Source organism: Callorhinus ursinus, unplaced genomic scaffold (genome assembly GCF_003265705.2).
Source record: "Callorhinus ursinus isolate GAN/ISIS: 27379988/994484 unplaced genomic scaffold, GSC_fseal_2.0 scaffold5, whole genome shotgun sequence".
Lineage (NCBI taxonomy): Eukaryota > Metazoa > Chordata > Mammalia > Carnivora > Otariidae > Callorhinus > Callorhinus ursinus.
The window spans coordinates 42,548,692-42,568,256 of record NW_027397067.1 but is presented as its reverse complement, the minus strand read 5'-3'; the positions used below and the strand labels follow the sequence as shown (position 1 = coordinate 42,568,256).

Below are 19,565 nucleotides of genomic sequence, written 5' to 3'. Positions count from 1 at the left end.
CCCATTTTGGGTTTCACTAGGCTGCAATCACCGTGCTAGCAGTGCTGGTTTCTTCGGGAGGCTCTGAGGGCAGAATCTGTTTCCTTGCTTGTAGAGGCTGCCTACTGTCCCTGGCTCATGGCCCCCACTTCATATCACTTCACATTCTTGCTTCCATCAACACATCTCTTACTAGTGACTGATTCCCATACCCCCATTTTATAAGGACCCAGAGGATTATACTGTGATTCAGAAAATCCACGGTAATTTCCCCATCTCTAAATCCTTAATCATATCTGCAAAATCTCTTTTCCCAGGTAAGATATTCATTCACAGTCTCTGGGCATTAGGACATGGACATCTTTGGGGGGGGTGATTATGCAGGCTACCACAGAGCCCCAGATTTTGAATTGAAAGTTAATAAGACAAAGAACCAGGGCTTATGGAGAATCCATGCTGGGAATAAGAGGTGACCCCAGATGTGTCACCATCAAAATCCCAAGAGTGGCAGTAGCACCCAGTGTTAGCATTCACAGCAGAGCCGGTGTAGCACATGCACACAGGACTCGGCAAGAAGGGGGAGGTAGGCTCCCCCAACGGGCTTAGTCTGCGAAGATGGTCCTGGTGTCCCCCAGCCTCCTTTGTTTCTGCACCTTCTCCATACCTGGCTCTAGTCTTCTTGCCATTTCTATGGGCCACCCAATACCCGTCTAATGCATTCCTTTCCTACTCATATCAATCAGAATGAGTTTCTGTTCCTTGCAGCTAAGAACCACTAGTTAATGTTCCCTTCTTGCCTAATCAAAAATTAAATTTAGCTGCACACAAGATTTTGGAGGGATCAGACTAAATACATTTATTTAATTGTGCTTTTTCAAGTGCTTGCCAATTTTATTTGACCACAAAAGTCTCTTCTTTGCATTATGTTCTTCCTAAATAGTGTGCTATAGAACAGCACTGAAAAAATGTTACTCCCAATTTTGCAGATAAGAAAATAAAGACTCAGAGGGTTCAAGTAAGTTACTCAAGGTCACACAGCTAACACATACATGCCAGATCCAGGATTTAAAACCTTATCTATTTAACTCAAAAGCTACTACTCCATCATATCTCCCCCCATTAAATTTCCTATATCATAATTAAAATTATAAACAAAATGATATATTTCTAAATATTTGAAATGTCATGATTTTTAGTGGTACATTACAATTACTTAATCTTTCCATGTACCGCAAAGCAGGCTTTCCCAATATGACAGCTGTACCAAAGAGAATGATGAGGTGGGGAGACCTTCCTGGGATAATTATTACATACTGTATATAAAGAAAGACAAATTAAAATATTACAGGCATAATATTTTCATGTTAAACAACATGGGAGTGGTTCTGTTCCCCATAACCCTCTCCCATTCAAGCAGCAGTAAGGTCTTTCAATATGCACTTCTGTTAGGGAAGTCACTATAGGGAGAAAATTAAACATTACACTCATAGCTTTTTAGTTCTGAAATCAATTTTTGTAAATTCAGAGCAGAAACAACAGTCTTAAAAGCCATGGCTTTCAGTTGCAAAATTCAGGCAATTGAAAGAGAGAAAAAAAATGTTTTTGAAATTCAAGAGGTTGGTTTCAGGGCCAAACCCCAGAGGACCCAAAACATATAATTTATACCATAAAGTAGGGATGAAAGCAGAGTGATGTAATGCCATCCACCCACCCTCAAGGAGAAGAGGGCTCCATCCCCTTGTGAAAGAGAGGAACAAGGGTGGCAGCACCACCACCCGGAGCTGGATCCCAGAAGCAGTATGACAGAAACTTCAAAGAAGTCTGAGGAGTCCCTGAGCAGAATAGACCACTTCCTGGCTGCTTCCCAGAGCATAAGCGAAAAGACTGCAAGCCACAGAGGGAATCTCTGCCTCCCACATGGGCCCTAAGCAGTAAAGAAGCAATGACTGGAGGTTTCTAGGAAAAAAAGACCTCCGAAGAAGCCTCACAGAATCTTGACAGTCCAAAGTGCTGTGGCGAAAACCTCCAGCCCCGCCCCCTAATCTCCCCACCCCACCTCAGCATGTACAAAGGGGCTGGAGGGGTTGAGAGACCAGAAATGGACCAGCAGAGGCCTCTTTGTTGTGAGGAGGACAGCACAGAGTGAGAGGAGACTATACCTGGGAGCCATGGAGGAACTGGTGACACCAGCAGCGAGTGATACAGACCTAGCAATGCCCAGGCCTGATGAAATGATTACATCTGGGTCAGGCCGACAAGAACAGGAGGTGATCAGAGACCTATGCCAACCTCCCCACACCGCCTTCTATGTAGGCCATATGTGATATGTGCCCCCCTCCAACCCAGGAGGAAGAGAAAAATCCAGAGAGAGGAGAGAATCCTGATTTGACTAATGAATTGCCACCCCCTCCCCCACTAAGCTATTGTTAGACTAGAAGTTAGTGAATGATCTGGAACTGATATGTTTTCTAAAGCTAAAATGGGTTTTTAAATCTAGAATGAGTTTAGGTATAGATAAATAAATTCATTATCTTTTTTTGTTGTTGTTATAGTTTGTGACTGTATCAAATTCATACTCAGTTCACAAGTTTTAAGGAAATGTGGACTTCCTGTCAGTGTATGACCTGTCAGAGTATTCTTTTTTATTATTCAAATTACTCTGATATGCTCCATTTATAATGTTATGAGTCATAAACTTGAAAGAAGGTTTATTTCCCTGGTGGAGGGAGAAACTGTGGAACAGGTGGGCGTCAGCTCTGACTGGCCAGGAAGCATGAGAAGGCCTCCTTGCTGGCCACTTTGCTTGTGAAGGCAGGAGCAGTGAGCTGACAGGCAGCTTATGGGCCACCTGAAACAGCTTTGTGAGCCACTGGCGGCTCATGAGGGAACAGGTGGGGGACCACTGGTGTGGGGGAGGAAGCAATAAAAACACAAGAGTGTAGAAGAGAGTTGGAACTGCAAAAAGACGAAATAAGCTATAGTTTCACTGAAAAAGAAAAAAAAAATGCAAGCACCAAGAAATACATTCTGTGAATTCACAGAGGACCCTTCAAAGATATGAAAGCAAAAAGAACCCAATTTCTTAAAAAATAAAATAGAAAAAGGAAAGAAAGCCAACTGAGAAAACAGTGGAATGGGGCTTTCAGCAAAGACCATTCTAAATAAATTAACGCTATTCAAATTATTAAGAGAAATTAAGACTTCCAGAAATTAAACAGGGTAAAAAAGAAAGACCTAAAGTGAGTAGGAAAATAAACCAAAAGTTCTTGTAAGAGGGGTTGTCTTATGTTAAATAATTTCTCCAAAAGACCACAATCATTAGTATAGCAGAAAGAGGCTAAGAGATGATCATCATCAGTCAGATATTCTTAAGTTGTCCATTAAAATTGCTTTACTATTTAGAAGAAAAAATTCCAATAACCAACTAAAATATAAAACCCCATAGGCCCAAATAATGTGAATTTTGATTATTATAAAATAGCACCTTTTTATAAATTAATACTAATTCATCAACCATTGATTATTATTCTCTCCATTGTAGTGACATGAGACAGACAATAGTTAAATACCTTGTCCGAGGCCTGAGTGGGGCAGTTAGAGACAAGACATTTATTCCTCAGTTACTCATTTAAAAAAAAAGAATTGTATATAAATTGTATATGATGACAATATGAAGTATGTGGTACTGACACTGTGAATGGCATAGAGAGTAACAGAATAGCCCAGAAATAGACCTAGCCATATACTGATCTTGGTCTGATAAATTCCACTACAGATCAGGGGAAAGGACAGGCTTTTCAAGATGATCCTGGAACAAGTGGCATTCAAATTATTTTTAAAATTTAAATTGGATGACTACTTTACATCATATACAAAAATCAAAAATCAACTCCAAATTGGTTCAACATTTGAATGTAAAATGAAAAAGCTATAAAACTTTTAGAAAATAATAGGAGAACGTCATCATGACGATGATATATATGGAGAGACAGTGCTTTGGTGACAAACACAGTATCCTTTTCCTTGGGGGCACTCTAAGAGCACATTTCCTAACCTCACTTGTATTTCCTAAGAACAAAATAACCGGCATCTGGCCGTTGGAATGTAGGCAGAAGTGACTGATACACAGCACTTCCAGGCCTGACTCCTATAAAACTTCCCACATGATCCTCTTCCTCCCACATCATGTCTCCCTTCCTTCATCTTCTGGCCAAAAGTAAATGTAGAGGATATGGTAGAGGGCTCTAGGAGGTCCTAGGAGGTGATGAGGCTTTGGACTGGAGGGAGCCTGGGTCTCTGAATGACTGCATAGCACAGAGACTTCTTTCCCCCAACAACACACTATAAAGTAAAGATGCCATACAGATCAATAGGAAAAGAAAAAAAAAAAGGTAACCCAAAGGAATAATGGGCAAACAGTTAAATAAAAAAAGACATCCAAATGGCAAATAATCAGTTAAAAAAAATGAAACCTCTTTAGTAATCAGGAATATACAAAATAAAAGTATGTTTCACACTCACCAGATGGGCAAAAATGTAAATATCTAATAATATCAAACACTGGCAAAAATGCAGAGAAATAGGTGGAAGTGTATATGCCCAAAAATGTACCTGTGGAAGCAACCCAAATTTTATTCCATTAATAGCCTAATGGATAAATAAATTTTGGAAATGACCTACAACTATATGGGCAAACACTGATAAGTCTCACAAACATGTTAAATGAAAGCAGCAAGCCACAGAAATATATGTATTATTGTTCTGTGTAAGTACATTTCAAAGATAAGCAAAACTAAATTATATTAAGTATACCTAAAGGTAGTAAAGGAAAGAAGGAAATCATTTTTAAAAAGTCAGGATACAGGATAATGTTTACTTCAAAAACTAGCTAGTGGTTACACGGGTTTTCTTCTATAATGGGATGTTAAACTGTGTGTATTTCATGCACTTTTCAGTATATACATCATATTTACAATAGAAATGTGAGAAAGGGAAAAAACAATAGAGTTAAATGATAATTTATCTAGCAATTAAGCTAAAATTATGAAAACTCTAGGGAAGTGAAAGAATAGAAATCACCACATTAGGAAGAGATGAAAATCAATACCAGAAATAAAGAAGAGCTATTACTGCAAGGAAAATATTATAACGTCTTAAATATCATTCAGTGGCAGAGAAATTATTTTTAAAAATCAACAATAAATTAACAGCTAACTTTTGGGTTTGGTCATAAATGACGATAATTTCTCTTTGGTCCAACTTCAAAATTCCAACTCTTAGAAATATCTCTTAGAAGCGAAATACACACCAGATGAATCAAGTCAAAGATCAAACAACTGCTGTGAGAAGAAGGAGATACTTGAGCTGAGACCTTAAAATTAACCAGAAATTAGCCTAGTCAAGAGCCATCCAGGCTCAGGAAACAGCAAATGGGAAGGTCCAAAGGCGCAAAAGAACTGGAAGGAGGCCAGCTAGGCAGAAATTTAACAGCAGTGTTCCTGAAGGAAGGCTGCCTGAAGAGGAAGGGTGGGAGAAAAGACGTCCAGAAAATTGGATTTTGCTAAAATGTTACTGGGTGACTCTCTACTTAATTCCATCAAATCTGATAACTACCCTCCCCCCCACCCCCGGCAATACACCTACAGAGCTTTGAGATGAACAGGAGATTTGCATTTACGGGAGAAAAGGACAGGGTAATGCCACAGAGATTTTCCCTCTCTGATTTCTGTGTTTCTATAAACCTCATAAGTAGTAAACCAGGACTGAAAAGAAGTAAGGCATTGGAACTAGCCAGAAAAAATAACAGGTCCTTCTCCTGACTCTTGAGTTTAACACTGAACACCTAGACAATCAGTGGGGCATGTGTGTTCCCAGAGATACAAATCCCAGGACTACTGAGAGGGTAAGTAATCTCTCTCAGAACCTGAGTGTTTCCCTTTCCCACTACAATGTCTGTAGACTTTCAGATAAAATGTTTGGGGGCACCTGGGTGGCTCAGTCGGTTAAGCATCTGCCTTTGGCTCAGGTCTTGATCCTGGGGTCCTGGGCTTGAGCCCTGAGTCGGGCTTTGTGCTCAGCGGGGAGTCTGCTCCTCCCCTTGCTCATATTCTCCCTCCCTCTCTCTCTCTCAAATAAATAAAATCTTAAAAAAAAAAAAAAAAGTGTTTAGGATTCAAGACAGTGCTTTTCAAAATGGGAGCGGACAGGTTTTCAAGGTGTGATCTACTTACCCTCCTTACTGCAAGAAAATGGCTAATTCTTTATATTTACCTGAGTTAATAAATTTTATTCTTGTTGACAAGAATAGTAGCTTTGAAGTAAATAAGCACGCTGTGCTTTAAAAAGCCCAGTGTTTCCCTGCTTAGTTTTCATGTACAATACACATTTTTTCACATATACATTTAAAAGAACAGATATGTACCTGGTACTTTAAATAAATTACACATTTTCTGGTGCCAGAGCACACAGATGGTCCATTTACCATTTCAGGGGACTTGCCACTGTTTTTGCAGCAGTAAAAGTTTCTTTTTCTCACTTTTTTTTTTTTACTTCCTATTCTCTTTCATGATATTCACTAATACTATGAAATTCTCCAGACATTTGGGAAGCCATTAAAAAGTGGAGAAAATTTCTGTTCTCTATGGAATGTGGATCTAACATTTGTTTTTAAACCAAACAGGTGTGCTGAAAAAGGAGGCATAGGGATTTACACTTCTACAGTAACATGGCCTTTGGTTCAAAGTCAGGCATACCAATGTCAAATCACTTGGAGTAGTCACTTGCACATATGAGGAACTCAAGGCCTGTTGGTTAGTTGATTGATTAGTTGGTTACTGTAGCAAGTTTAACTTACTTCCTTTGTTTGGGTCCCAAGAGTTCTATGAAAATTATGAAGGGATAAAGAATACCAGAGACTCTTAGATAGTACAGGACACAATCAAAATCAAAACTAGGATTTTCCTCACTGATCCTCTGCTATAATCCTTCAATCGCTCATACCCACTGTTGCTGAAACAGGAAACAAAGATAGGACAGAGAAAAGGTGGAGGGATGGATGGTCAGCTGCTTGACTCCATTGATCTTGTCAAGGTAGAGTGAACTGTACCGATTTTTTGGAAATCCTTTCAAAGGTATTTAGGTATCCACTTAATAGAATTCTCTCATCCTGATTCGTCATATAGTTGGGTTCCACATTGGAGGGTAATTTAATAATTCTCTAAGTCTTATCATATAACCTTTGCCAATAATACTTAGAGATAATTAATCCCTAGATCTGATTCAGTATTTATACAAAGGCTTTAATCCACAGGTTTCCCTATTGTTTCTCTGTTGTCCCTTTGCATATATTGTTCCATTACTAACATTTTGCTTTACCTTGGTATATCGACTTGTGAATATAGATATGGTCCCAAACTTACCATGGTGTGACTTAGGATTTTTTGACTTTACAGTGATGTGAAAACAACACGCATTCAGCAGAAACCGTACTTCAAACTATCACTTTTGACCTTTTCCCTGGCTAGGAATATGCTCTATGAATCTCTCTCATGATGCTGGGCAGTGGCAATGAGCCACATCTCCCAGTGAGCCCATGATCATGAGGATAAATAATCAATATACTTACAAAAATCTGTACCCATACAAACATTGTTTTTCACTTTCATTATAGTATTCAATAAATTACATGAGATATTCAACACTTGATTATAAAACAGGCTTTGTATTAGATGATTTTGCCCAACCATAGGCAAATGTGTTTTGAGCACATTTAAGGTGGGCTGGTATGATATTCAGTAGGTTGGGTATATTAAATGCATCTACAACTTATAATATTTTCAACTTATGGTGGGTTTATCGTAAGTTGAGGAAGATCTGTATATTCACTTATACAGAAACACATGTTTCATCAATTGTCCAGGAACCTAAGAGGAGGCAATCCAACAACAAAAATCAATGATAAAAGTCAACCAAAAGAGCATATTGTAACAAATTTCTAATAGCCCTGTAGCAAAAACAAAACAAAAAACAAAAAAACAACTATTTTTTATATTCAACAAATTCTACTTTGTGGCAATTTAGCAGTCACTCAAAGGCCAAAAGAGGTGGAAACTCCAAGATTCCATCTAAGTCCTTTTAAAATGCATGCTCTTTAATTATCTGCAGGAGCATCCCACCTTCTCCTCCTTTGGTCCATGGAGCCATCCCAGGCAAGGGTGGGTTTGGCCCATTACCAATGCTGAGTACCCAATAGGGGTGAACAAGTCTGTATTATTTACAATTAGGGAATATTTACATTAGTGCAAACTGAGGGGCATAGGACAAGTTATAGACTTAAGGCAAGAAGTTGTCCTTTCTCAGCAGAGCCCTCAAATTTTCTCAAAACTATTCTTTCTGACCAATGACAAAACCTATCACTTGATCATGACATACAGAAGTCTGAACAGGTAAAGCATAGCTTCTTTGCACAACATGATGTCACCAACCTCATGTGACTATTGAAATTAAACAAAATTTAAAATTCAGCTACTCAAACACACAAGCCATATTCCAAGTGTTCAGTAACAAGATGGGGCTAGTGGCCAGTCTCAGGCAGCACAGATTATTTTCCATCATCTTAGAACTTTCCATTGAAAGCTCTGTATAGCCCTCCTAGAAGGTTCTGCTTCTTCTTACTTAGAGGAGAGAAACTGAGACTTCAACAAATCCTGTTGGATTAAAAAACAATTGTATTTGCTTCTCTACAGTTCTTGCAAGCTTTCAGTACCCATCTCCAGACTGGAAACTATTAAAACTATTAAGCTAATGTTCTCCCTTCCTCTGTTTCTCTTTCATTTTTAATTTCTCTGCTTGTACTGCTCAATCCCACTTCCTTGAGCTTGTGTCTCAAACACTTCTGCCCTTTCCCTGGGCCAGGCTCAGACCTGCCTCCCAATGTTTCCTATGTTTTCTTACCAGATCAGTCTGGATCTTGTTATATTTTCTCATCATAACAGTATGTTTTTTCAATGGAAAGGTTCTTCTCATGGAATCTAGTACGATTCCATCCAGAGGAAGAGGAAGGAAGCAGGCACTTCCAGTGATAGAATTAATTAAACCATTCCAGATCAAACAATTTTCAGAGTCCTCGCCTCCAATCACATCTACCCTCAATAAGTAAATACTTAGTCATAATATCTTAGCCTGATAAGAGATAAATTCATAATTACATGAAAATCAAACTTTTGCCTTAAGTCTCCTGATCCTGACATGAAGAAAATGTTATAATTAAATTTCAGATCGTGTTCTTTCAGGCAAAGGTTTCCCTTATCCAAATATACCTTTTGAAGTTGGTAGAAAGGACTTGCTGATAAATGTTTCAACACTACGCTGTATTAAAACAAGTTATTTCTGTTGTTTACTATGTGGTTAGGCCCTGATGAAAAGCAGATCTTGACCAGTGCATTTTTGTGCAAATTCCTTACCTTTCTGTTTACAAAAGAAAGTGAAGACCTTTCAGGGCTATTTGTCACCATGCCCTAGTAGCCAACAATGCACACTGCCAAGTGCTGAAGGTTTCAATTGCTAATTAACTTTCCTAGAAGTTTAAGAACTGTCTGAAAACATGAAGCCTTCCCATTTAACCTTCCCTCATCCCACTTGGCACAGTCCGGTCAGATGATGAGTGCATTGAACAATAAAGTCCTCAAGTGGGGTTGGAACCATCCTGTACACAGAGAGAGTAATCCAAGAAGGCTTTGTGCAGGACAAATTAGTTATCTACTTCATTTAGAACCTTTTTAAAGGATTACAACATTAAGGCAGTCCTGCCCCAAACCCATGCACAAATGTTGAAGTTATTCTCAAACATACTTATTTCCTTCATTCCCAAGGTGAGATTCATTTTCACTTAATCACTAACAATATTTCCCAGCCCTTGGCTGAGGTATTCCAGATCACACATGCACACAATATCTCAACATATTAGTAACAGTGAACTTTAAATAGAATCATTATTATTAGAAGAAGAATTTTCTTTTAAATCCTTGTTTGATTTACATGTTTGTAACAAAATCCATCCTGCTTACGAATTAAATAACACTCAAGTATCCTACAATTATTATGCTACTGTCCACTTTAATTGAAAGAAATCCTCTTGGCAAAGTTTTTGGATATGTTTGTAAAAAAATGCAATACTGTGGTCATTTCACATGCTTTCTCACAGATGCAGGGATTCTTTTGTCCATTTTACAGGAAAAGGAAATAAGGAATAGGGAAAGTACATCACCAGCCTCAAGTTGCACAATCTGCCAACCATGAAACCAAGAGTACTCCTGACTCACAATGAGACACATGTGTTTTAAAGGAAATCTCTTATCCTGACCACATTAGTATACTCTGCCCATCTTAGAGAGAAGACCTATCCCTGAGAATAGTTTCTCAGGCAGCAAGTATTTATTCATTTCAGAATATCCCAAAATTTTTACAATCCTTTCATAGTAACTAGAAATAGTGAGAGAAGAATAACTATAATACACCTGGCATTCCTGAATGTATGATTCAGACTTTCTTTCTGCTAAGACCACTGATTTCCACAAGTCTCATTTTTGCAAAAAAACATAAGTTCAGTTATATGGAGCTCTGCCTTTTTCTAGACCATATTCAGGAAACATTACTGAGCAGGTATCTTTGGATACACTTCCAGTTCCATGATATCCCTATCTCAACTGGGCTGGCCACATCAGCAGTTAGTGCATAATTATCTGCTTCCCACTAGCAAAAGTCACTTTGCGTAAAGATAAAAACTTTTTTAGAAAGATAAAAAATTCAGGTAGCACCACCAGTTCTCCCCAATAGCCTATAATACCTAGCAGATTCAAAGGCTATGATGCTGAGTTTGGTAGAAGAAAGCAGCTGGAAGACTGAAGACAATGCAGTGTAGATTCAAGTAGCAGTTACTGTCACTGGATCTTAGTGCCCCTTGGTCACAGCTAAAATCCAACAGGGCTTATATCCTTCTTATGACTCAAGTGTAGGGAAGGAATGCCCATCTTGGTGAAGCTCCTGGAGACCAGTGGCTGGATTCGCACATAGTACCTTTTCTGGGATGGGTCTTCTTTGGCAGTTACTTATCTATCGACTTGGAAATTAAGGGCAAAAGTAAAGTTGGTTTGCTCAGAAAACCCAGGGATGAAATTCAGATGTTGAAATCATATGTACATTGTCCTCTTCTTTAAAAGGTATTTAGGACGGCTGGTTGGGTCAAAGTGCTGCCTGGTTGCTGTTCAAAACATAGCAACCATTTGTGCAGCAGAGGAGGCAATGACACTAATAACTCATAATCCTTATAGAGGCAGTCTGGCTGCTTGCCAGGTCAGCTTAAATTGACTGTGACAGGGGCTGGGGGTGGGAGGGCTGGGGCGGAAGGACTTTCAAGGACTGTCAAGAACAAACCAGCCTGGCTACAAGTGAGAATCTGAACAATCATTTATCTAAACATTCTCACAAAGAATAGTGTCACTGCTTTACTTGAAGCCTTGCCGAGTTAAATATATTAAAAACATCAAATCCCACCTGAGCCACATTTTCTTCTAGTCTATATACATTGCCAAGATGTAAAGAGATAACTATGTGTAAAATTGTTGTGCAGATCCTTTTAACTAACCAAGAAGCAAAGGGAAAGGAAGATGAAAGAATTTGGAATCATGTGGTTAATTATATAATGGCCAAAATAAAGTTTGCTTTCCAATGTCAACTCTACCTTCCTGAATTCAAGCGCAGCTTGGACTGTGAGCTTGACACTTGGATGTTAATTTTGGCAGACCTTAAGCAGGTGAGGGAATTAAAAGAGTAAAATTCACCTACCTAAAGCTTGAGTGCAGCAGAGGAAGGGAGGTAGCAAAAAGGAGATGCCTCTTTTTGGTTATAGGAGATGCAATGGAACTGGGTCTAACAGATACCAACAACAGATGAGGTTGACAAATGGGAGCAGGTGCCAGGGTGTAGGTGAGGTGAGGCCAGGTGAGCCAACCATTGAACTCACAATGGACATGAACATGAGGAAACTTTGAGAACATTGAGAAGAAGGCAGGAATTCCCAAAGACAGGTTAAATTTAAAAACTATGGGGTGATATCATATAGAACATGGAAGGAATCAGTCACCAAATAATTTTACCTGAATGATTTGGTCCTGTGTCAAGGAGCTTCTGTGGACCCAATTCAGGATCCACAGATCTTGCCATGGGGAACAAACTAAAAACTATCAGTTTAGCTAATTAGAAATAACGTTTTCAGCTACCAAGTGGGAGACAGAAAAGAGGTAAAACCAAAATAGTGGTTTCTGAGGTCAAGCAAAAATTTCATGTGCTAGTACCCACTGTGAAAGTTCATAACATCTTTTTTTTTCCAGAACAACACAGACATACATCAGCTCACATAAATTAACATCAGCATCTCCACTTACTTGGGAATAAGAAGTCACATAAAAATCATGATAGAGTAGAATAAAGGCAGGACTGTGAGGAAATGTGCTTTTAGAATTCTTCAAGGTATGAATATTTACCCATCACTGTAATTTATAAATCATTTTTATAAAAAAGCACTCCATGTGATCAAATGTCAGTGGTGATTCTGAGATGTTGAAGATAAACAGTTGCAGTTTCTATACAGTTGAACAATAGCACAGAATAGTGCTGAATGGGAGAGAAAAATGAGGGGAGAACAAAAAGCAGACAGAATCATGGCATCAAAGGTCAAAAAAGGAAGAGAAAATGTAAACAAAATATTAGTCACGGCTACTTCAGGTGTTTTGCTACAAGTCACCGTATAACAGTTTTATTGGGGGAAAAAAAAGGCAAACTGCAATATCCCTCAGGTGAGAGAAGTTTACCCATATTAGCATTCCCCCACCTTTTAACATTGATCACACTGCATTGTATTTTGTGCTTAATGTCCTTCTTCTAAGCTAGGTGCTATGCTCCCTGAGGTTAGGATCCGCAATCCTAACTGTATTTCCATCGCTGTGTTTCTGGCCTCTGGAACTTTGCCCGACACTGTAAATGCTAAATAACTAATTTCTGGGAGGGAGGGAGCAAGAAAAAAGGAAGGGAAGAAGGGACAGGTTGAAGGAATGGCATGTAATTTTAAGTAATAATCAAGGTACTTAGTATCTAAATAGTATAATTTGATAAGTAGAGTTATCTTTAAATAATTTAAGAGAGCTTCAACAATTGATATTCCCCGGGTTATGGCCATGCAACAGGAACATGACTTAGGTAGTAGAATGTAAAATGCATTGTAAACTTTTGAAAAATAAGAAAATAAGAATAATTCATGGGGGATATCAACTTACCATAGACAAGATTTTAGTTCTGGCCATTAGAAATTAATAAATCTACTGAATTAACTGAAATGATACGAGCTTAAATAAAGATAAATACAGATTATTTTGGTATCCACCCACATGTAGTACCTTCTTACACTTCTGGAGAATTTTATAAAAAAGTAAATTAATATTAAGAATACAGTCCTACTAGGTCAGTGTTGTATTAGCATAAAATCATTTGATTCAAGAGTTGGTGGGGGGGGCAGTTAGGCCTCATAATCCCATGAACCATAAACTGGGTTGCAGTTTCTTCACCTGAGAAATGAAAGCAGTGAATCAGATTATTTTTGAAGCCATTTTGAGTTATAAATGTCTTTGATTTTAGCACTAATTTTATATTTTAGTGAGAGTGCCAGTAAGACAATGATGAATAGTATGTCCTCTTAATATACAAAGACTTTTATGGTACTAATTCTCTGTGGCTGCTAAGGGAAGTTATAAAATTTGGGATTTAAAATTTAACAAAATAGTTAAACAAAGGTTTTAGCAAATTTTTTTAGCTCTCAGTGTTATATAAATAATACCACTTTGGGTTTTCTCTCCATATGATTTAAGTAATTGCATATGTCTGCTTGAAAAAACTACCCAATTAAACTAGAAATGTTAGACTTGGACAAATGAGTTATGTGTCTTATGTGTGGCCTTAGAAACCAAAAATCTCAGGCAAGATAGTCCCATGGCTGCAGGTGATCCTTCATGATTACCACAATACTGATAACCTGGCAATGTGATAACACAGAGTTACACATAACCTTATTTGACTCGCACTACAATCCTTTAGGGTAGAAATTCTTACTCTCATTTTAAAAACACGAAAATTGGAGGGCACCTGGGCGGCTCAGTCAATTAGGCCTCTGACTCTTCGTTTCGGCTCAGGTCATGATCTCAGTGTCATGAGATCAAGGCCTGCATCCAGCTCCATGCTCTGCGTGCAGTCTGCCTGTCCCTCTCCCTCTGATCCTTCCCCCACACTCTCTCTCTAAAATAATAAACAAAATCTTAAAAAAAAATAAAGATAGGAAAATTGAAATTTAGAGAGCTTAAGTAACTTGACCATGATTATACAGCCAATAAATGGTGGAACTGAGCTTTGAATCCAGATCTAAACCTGTGCCCTTAACCAGTACTGTATGCAGCTCCATGCTCTCTCACATGGTCCAGCTTAATGAAGAGTAAAGAAAAAAGCCAAAGCAATGGGATTCAAATTGTTCATAAGGTCTGTTATGGATTTGAATGTTTGTGTCCCCCCCAATATGAATTCATATGTTGAAACTTAATCCCCAGTGTGATGATATTAAGAGGTGGGGCCTTTGGAGGTGATTGGGTCATGAAGGTAAAGCCCTCATGAACTGAATTAGGCCCTTATAAAAGAGACACCAGAAAGCTCCCTTGTCTCATCCCCCATATGAGGACATAGTGAGAAAGTGGCCATCTATGAATCAAAAAGTTGTCCCACACCAGACACCAACTCTGCCAACACCTTGATCTTGGACTTCCAGCCCCCAGAACTGTGAGAACTAAATGTTTGCTGCTTAAGCTACCCAGTCTATGGTATCTGTTATAGCAGCCTGAATGGACTAAGGCAAGATCTTTGAACCACTACTGATAGGCTTACTGACAACAGTGCTGGGTAGCATATATCTATGAAGGGTAGATAGACATAAGGACCCACAAGTCCACCCCAGTCAGTTGTCCATTCAGATGGAGCCATAATCACGTTTTGGAATATTACCAAGTTGCCACATTATAGGGAAGTAGGGCTCTATTAAATGTCATGTCCTGGAAATGGTACATAAGACTTCTACTCGCAATTCATTGGTCAGAATTGGTCACATGATCCCCTCACCACAGAGAGCCAAGAAATCAATCCCATCATGGAAGAAGGAAAACTATAAATATTTGGGAGATCACATTAATGACTACCACAGTAACTATAGCACCAAGTCATATGAGTTGTAATCTAAGTGTGTAAAAAGTGCTATGGGAGCATAAAGAAGGATACTAGAGGAACAGAGAAGGTTCAATAAAACAGGCAACACTTAGGCTGGCTCATAAAATACTGGAAAGATTCACTTCATAAAGATAAATGGGAAGAGGGTAGTCCAGGAGAAAGAAGGGAACTACAAAAGATTCCTAATGTGAAGGTACCCTACATGTTCAGAAAAACAGGGGAATAGCTGGTAAAGATACAGCAGAAATATCTACATTTTATTGTACTTAGAATCATTTGAGGAGCTCAGAGCCCCACCCCCGGATATACTGATTCTGCAGATTATGAGCAGGACCTAGGTACTTCCATCTCCATCCTCCACCCCACTCTGTGATTACAGTGCAGGAAGTCCATGGACCACACTGTGAGATATACTGAAATATATGTGTGATGAGAAATGACCAGTGAGGGTCTAGAAAGGAAGCATTAGCTCCAGAACCAGAGGGCCCAGTTTTCCTAGCTAGAGTACTGTCCTTATACTTTTGGGAAGGGAAATAATTGGTATGTTTAACTAGAGGAACTTTTCAGAGCTGTTGGTGGGGAGTATAAAGGGAAGGCTGGAACAAGAAGAGACTGAAATGAGGACAACCGCCTGAGGAAGCTACTGCATTAACCGGGTGTATTGTTAGTAAGGACCTGCGCTACAGATGCTAATTTGAAGCTTGCATAGACATTATTTCAAAAAATCAACAGCAACACCAACAATTCTTTAGAACTTAGGCTAATGAAAGTTTTTTTAAGAGAGGAGTATTTTATCATTGACATTGCATGGGAAAAGGAAATCAGACTTTTAGTCAGTTTTACTGATATTTGAAATTCTCTCCAGATAATGCATGCCCTTATTGACTGTACCTTGGAGTGGACTACTCCCATCACCTCACCTTAGAGTGCCTGTGGTAGGGAACCAGACCAATTCAAGGAGCTTTGACAAATATATACATCCATGAAACTACCAGCACAGTCAAAATAGGAAACATGGTCCAAATGGTTCTTTCTCTGTGTCCCTTCCCAATCTCCAGCCCTGGATTTAGCAACCAACCACTGGTCTACATTTTATCACTATAGATTTGATTTGTCTTCTCTAGATTCATATAAAGGAATTAGACAATATGTACTCTTTTGTGATTAGCTACTTTTGCTCAGTATACTGTTCTTGAGATTCATCCATGTTGATCATCCATTTTATTGCCAAGCAGTATTCCACTGTACCAATGTACCACTATTTAATCTGTTCACCTGTTGATGAACATTTGGGTTGTTTCCAGTTTGAGGCTATTATGAATAAAGCTAATTTGAACAAATTTTTGTGTAGACATCATTTTGCTTTTTGGGGGTAGGTGGTGGTAAAAACCTAAGGCTGCTAAAATTACTGTGTCATATGGTAACTATATGTTTAGCCTTATAAGAAACTTACCAACTGGGGGCGCCTGGGTGGCTCAGTTGTTAAGCGTCTGCCTTAGGTTCAGGTCATGATCCCAGGGTCCTGGGATCGAGCCCCACATCGAGCCCCACATCGGGCTCCCTGCTCAGCAGGAAGCCTGCTTCTCCCTCTCCCACTCCCCCTGCTTGTGTTCCCTCTCTCGCCGTCTCTCTCTGTGAGATAAATACATAAAATCTTTAAAAAAAAAGAAACTTACCAACTGTTTTCCAAACTGGTGCCATTTTATATTGTCACCAGCAAGGTATGAGAATCCTAGTTGCTTCATTCACATCCTTGCTGATACTTGGTGTTGTTAGCCATTCTGGTGGATGTAATAGTATCTCATTATTGCTCCTTTCCTTTCTCTGTAAAGTTTTCATCAAATTAGGGACTGGTACTAGATCATACCAATTCTTTTCTTAACACTCTCAGATCCCAAATGTAGCCCAAGGAAGAATTAAAACTGAGACCATTTATAAAGATAGCATATTTCTTCAATAGTAACAGGTAGACTTGGGGTTTTAATGATGAAGGAAAAACAAAATTCTATACACTACTTTTTGGTCAACCCGACATCTTACCTTATACTTATGCAAAGAAAAGACTATTCTTAAGTCCTGTAATACTTCCTTTTCCTACCAAATGTATAAATACCTTATACAAAGCACTTGCTTTTCTCTATAGGGCTTCTTCTCCATATTCTAGATAAGTTTTTTTTTTCATTTCAACTAAGATTACAGCTTTGCCCAGTGGCAGTATCGTAGCCAATGAGGTTTATCCGAGGCGTGATTATTGCTAATTGAACTAAGATTAATATACAAAAGAAATTTCAGAGCAAAGTGAAGGGACACACCACATAATTCTTTTAGATTAGGAAGAAGTTTCTAAGAAAGGCCCAAACCCAACTGCTCCAGAGTGAGGCAGAAAGCAGAGTAGTTATACAACTGTAAACTGGCTAGGGACATTTTATTTATCTGGTAACTAAGTTAACACTTTTAAACTGTTTGTGGAATGGATTATTGTTCTTAAAGAATCACATCCTTAGTTGAAGATGATGATTTAGTTCCTAGTGGAAAAAGTACCCATGCGCACACAAACACATACTCCAACACACTCTCAGCTGACATCACGTAAGTCTAGATATGGGTTTGCACAATTCTGCATTTAAACATCTGGTGAGAGGTGCATAAATTATTGGAATAGGCAAAAAAGCAGCATAAGCTAATTGAGATATTACTTAATACGTAGTATACAGAACCAGAAATACTCACTTTTTACAGCATAAATCTGGTAACTCTTTTATTCTATTTGTATATATACCTTTTATCCTACCTCTAAGTGGACATATATATTCTTAGAAATTTAAATCTGATGGTGGGGTGAAGGTAACTACAAACATTATCTAGTCCAACAAACTCATTTTCCAAATTGAAATTGAGGCTCACACTAGTTATGTGACTTGTCCCAAGTCCCTTCTGTAGTTACAGGCAGAACTGGATCTAGAACCAAATTTCCATTGCTCAATCTACAATACCATCCTGTGTCACATGATGGCTAAAAGAATTGGAATACAAAGATTTAAAAAATAAGCATACATATTTATAAAACATTTAAATAAATGTGATTTCCTAATGGCTTAGCAAAATGTAAGTGAAAATTTTTAAAAAGAGCTAAAGTTACTTCCAGATGGCATCAATTTATTCCTCCCCAAGTCTCCACGATAAAAAATGAGGAAGTCAGGGTGAAGAGTTCCCTCTTCTCAAAAATTACCTGGAAAGGAATTCTACACCATCTCCAACCTTCTAACACTGTTATTTCAATAAAGAAATTAATTATTCTTTGCAATCAAACATTACAAAGAAAGTATAGTATTGTTCTTTGCGTCCTGGGTGAACTCGTGGGTCTTGCCCTCCTGCATTCAAGAATATGTGGGGGTACAAAGAGATTAATGTCCTACAAAGCGTGAGACTGACAAACAAAGCAGATATCAGGATTATCTTTGGGAGGGATTCCTGTGAATCTATATTTCCTAGACTGCTCCCCACTTTCTAGTTTGGGATCAAACGAATAATCCGGAATTAAATGATTTTCTCAGGTCTCCTACCTGACATTCCACACAGCCCAGGTCCCTTCACAATTTGGTTCAGATTTCCTGGAAATTCAACCGAAATTCAATCTTGGCTTGTGAATCTTGGCAAAGGATTCTGCTGGCCGCCCCAAGCTCCCCCCAGCCAGCAGCATGCACTCTTTTCCCTCTCTGGAGGACCCAGGGGGCACAGTTTTACTGTGTGTTTGTGTTGGTTAGCCTTCTCAAGTCCAGGGTGACGTCTCCTCCTGAGTTCCAGGTCTACCATTCCCGGATGTTCTTACCCGACACCAAAGGGAAAATAAAAATCCTGGGGCCATACGAAGAGCAAAAACTTCTATAGCATCCTCCAATGTGGCCAGTTTAATCTTGGGCTTCTTCCTCCCCTGCCATTGCCACCTTGACAGCACTTTTCATGGTTCCACCATCCTTTGACATGACTGTCCTAAACACCCCTTTAGCTACTCTTCCCTTTATCATATACCCCATGACACCATGGGGTGAGAGAGTCTATAAAGTAAATTGCTCCTATTTTATCAGTTGGAGATTCCTGCAATAAGTTAAAATAGTTTTCTATCTCCATGCACAAGTAATTACAATCAGGGAAATTTTGAACTTTAAACGAACTCACTTCAAAATATAATCTGCTGTCTTCTCAAATTAATAGGTGTATTTAAAGCAACTTTATTGTAAATTTGTGATTGCATTAAATCTCAAAGTGATTTTGTA

At 38.7% G+C, this 19,565-nt stretch overlaps 1 pseudogene; it reads left to right on the top strand.

Annotated features, from left to right (window-relative positions):
* Positions 1–17,488: 17,488 nt before the first annotated feature.
* Positions 17,489–17,638, top strand: LOC112823770 (U4 spliceosomal RNA; annotated as a pseudogene).
* Positions 17,639–19,565: the final 1,927 nt, after the last annotated feature.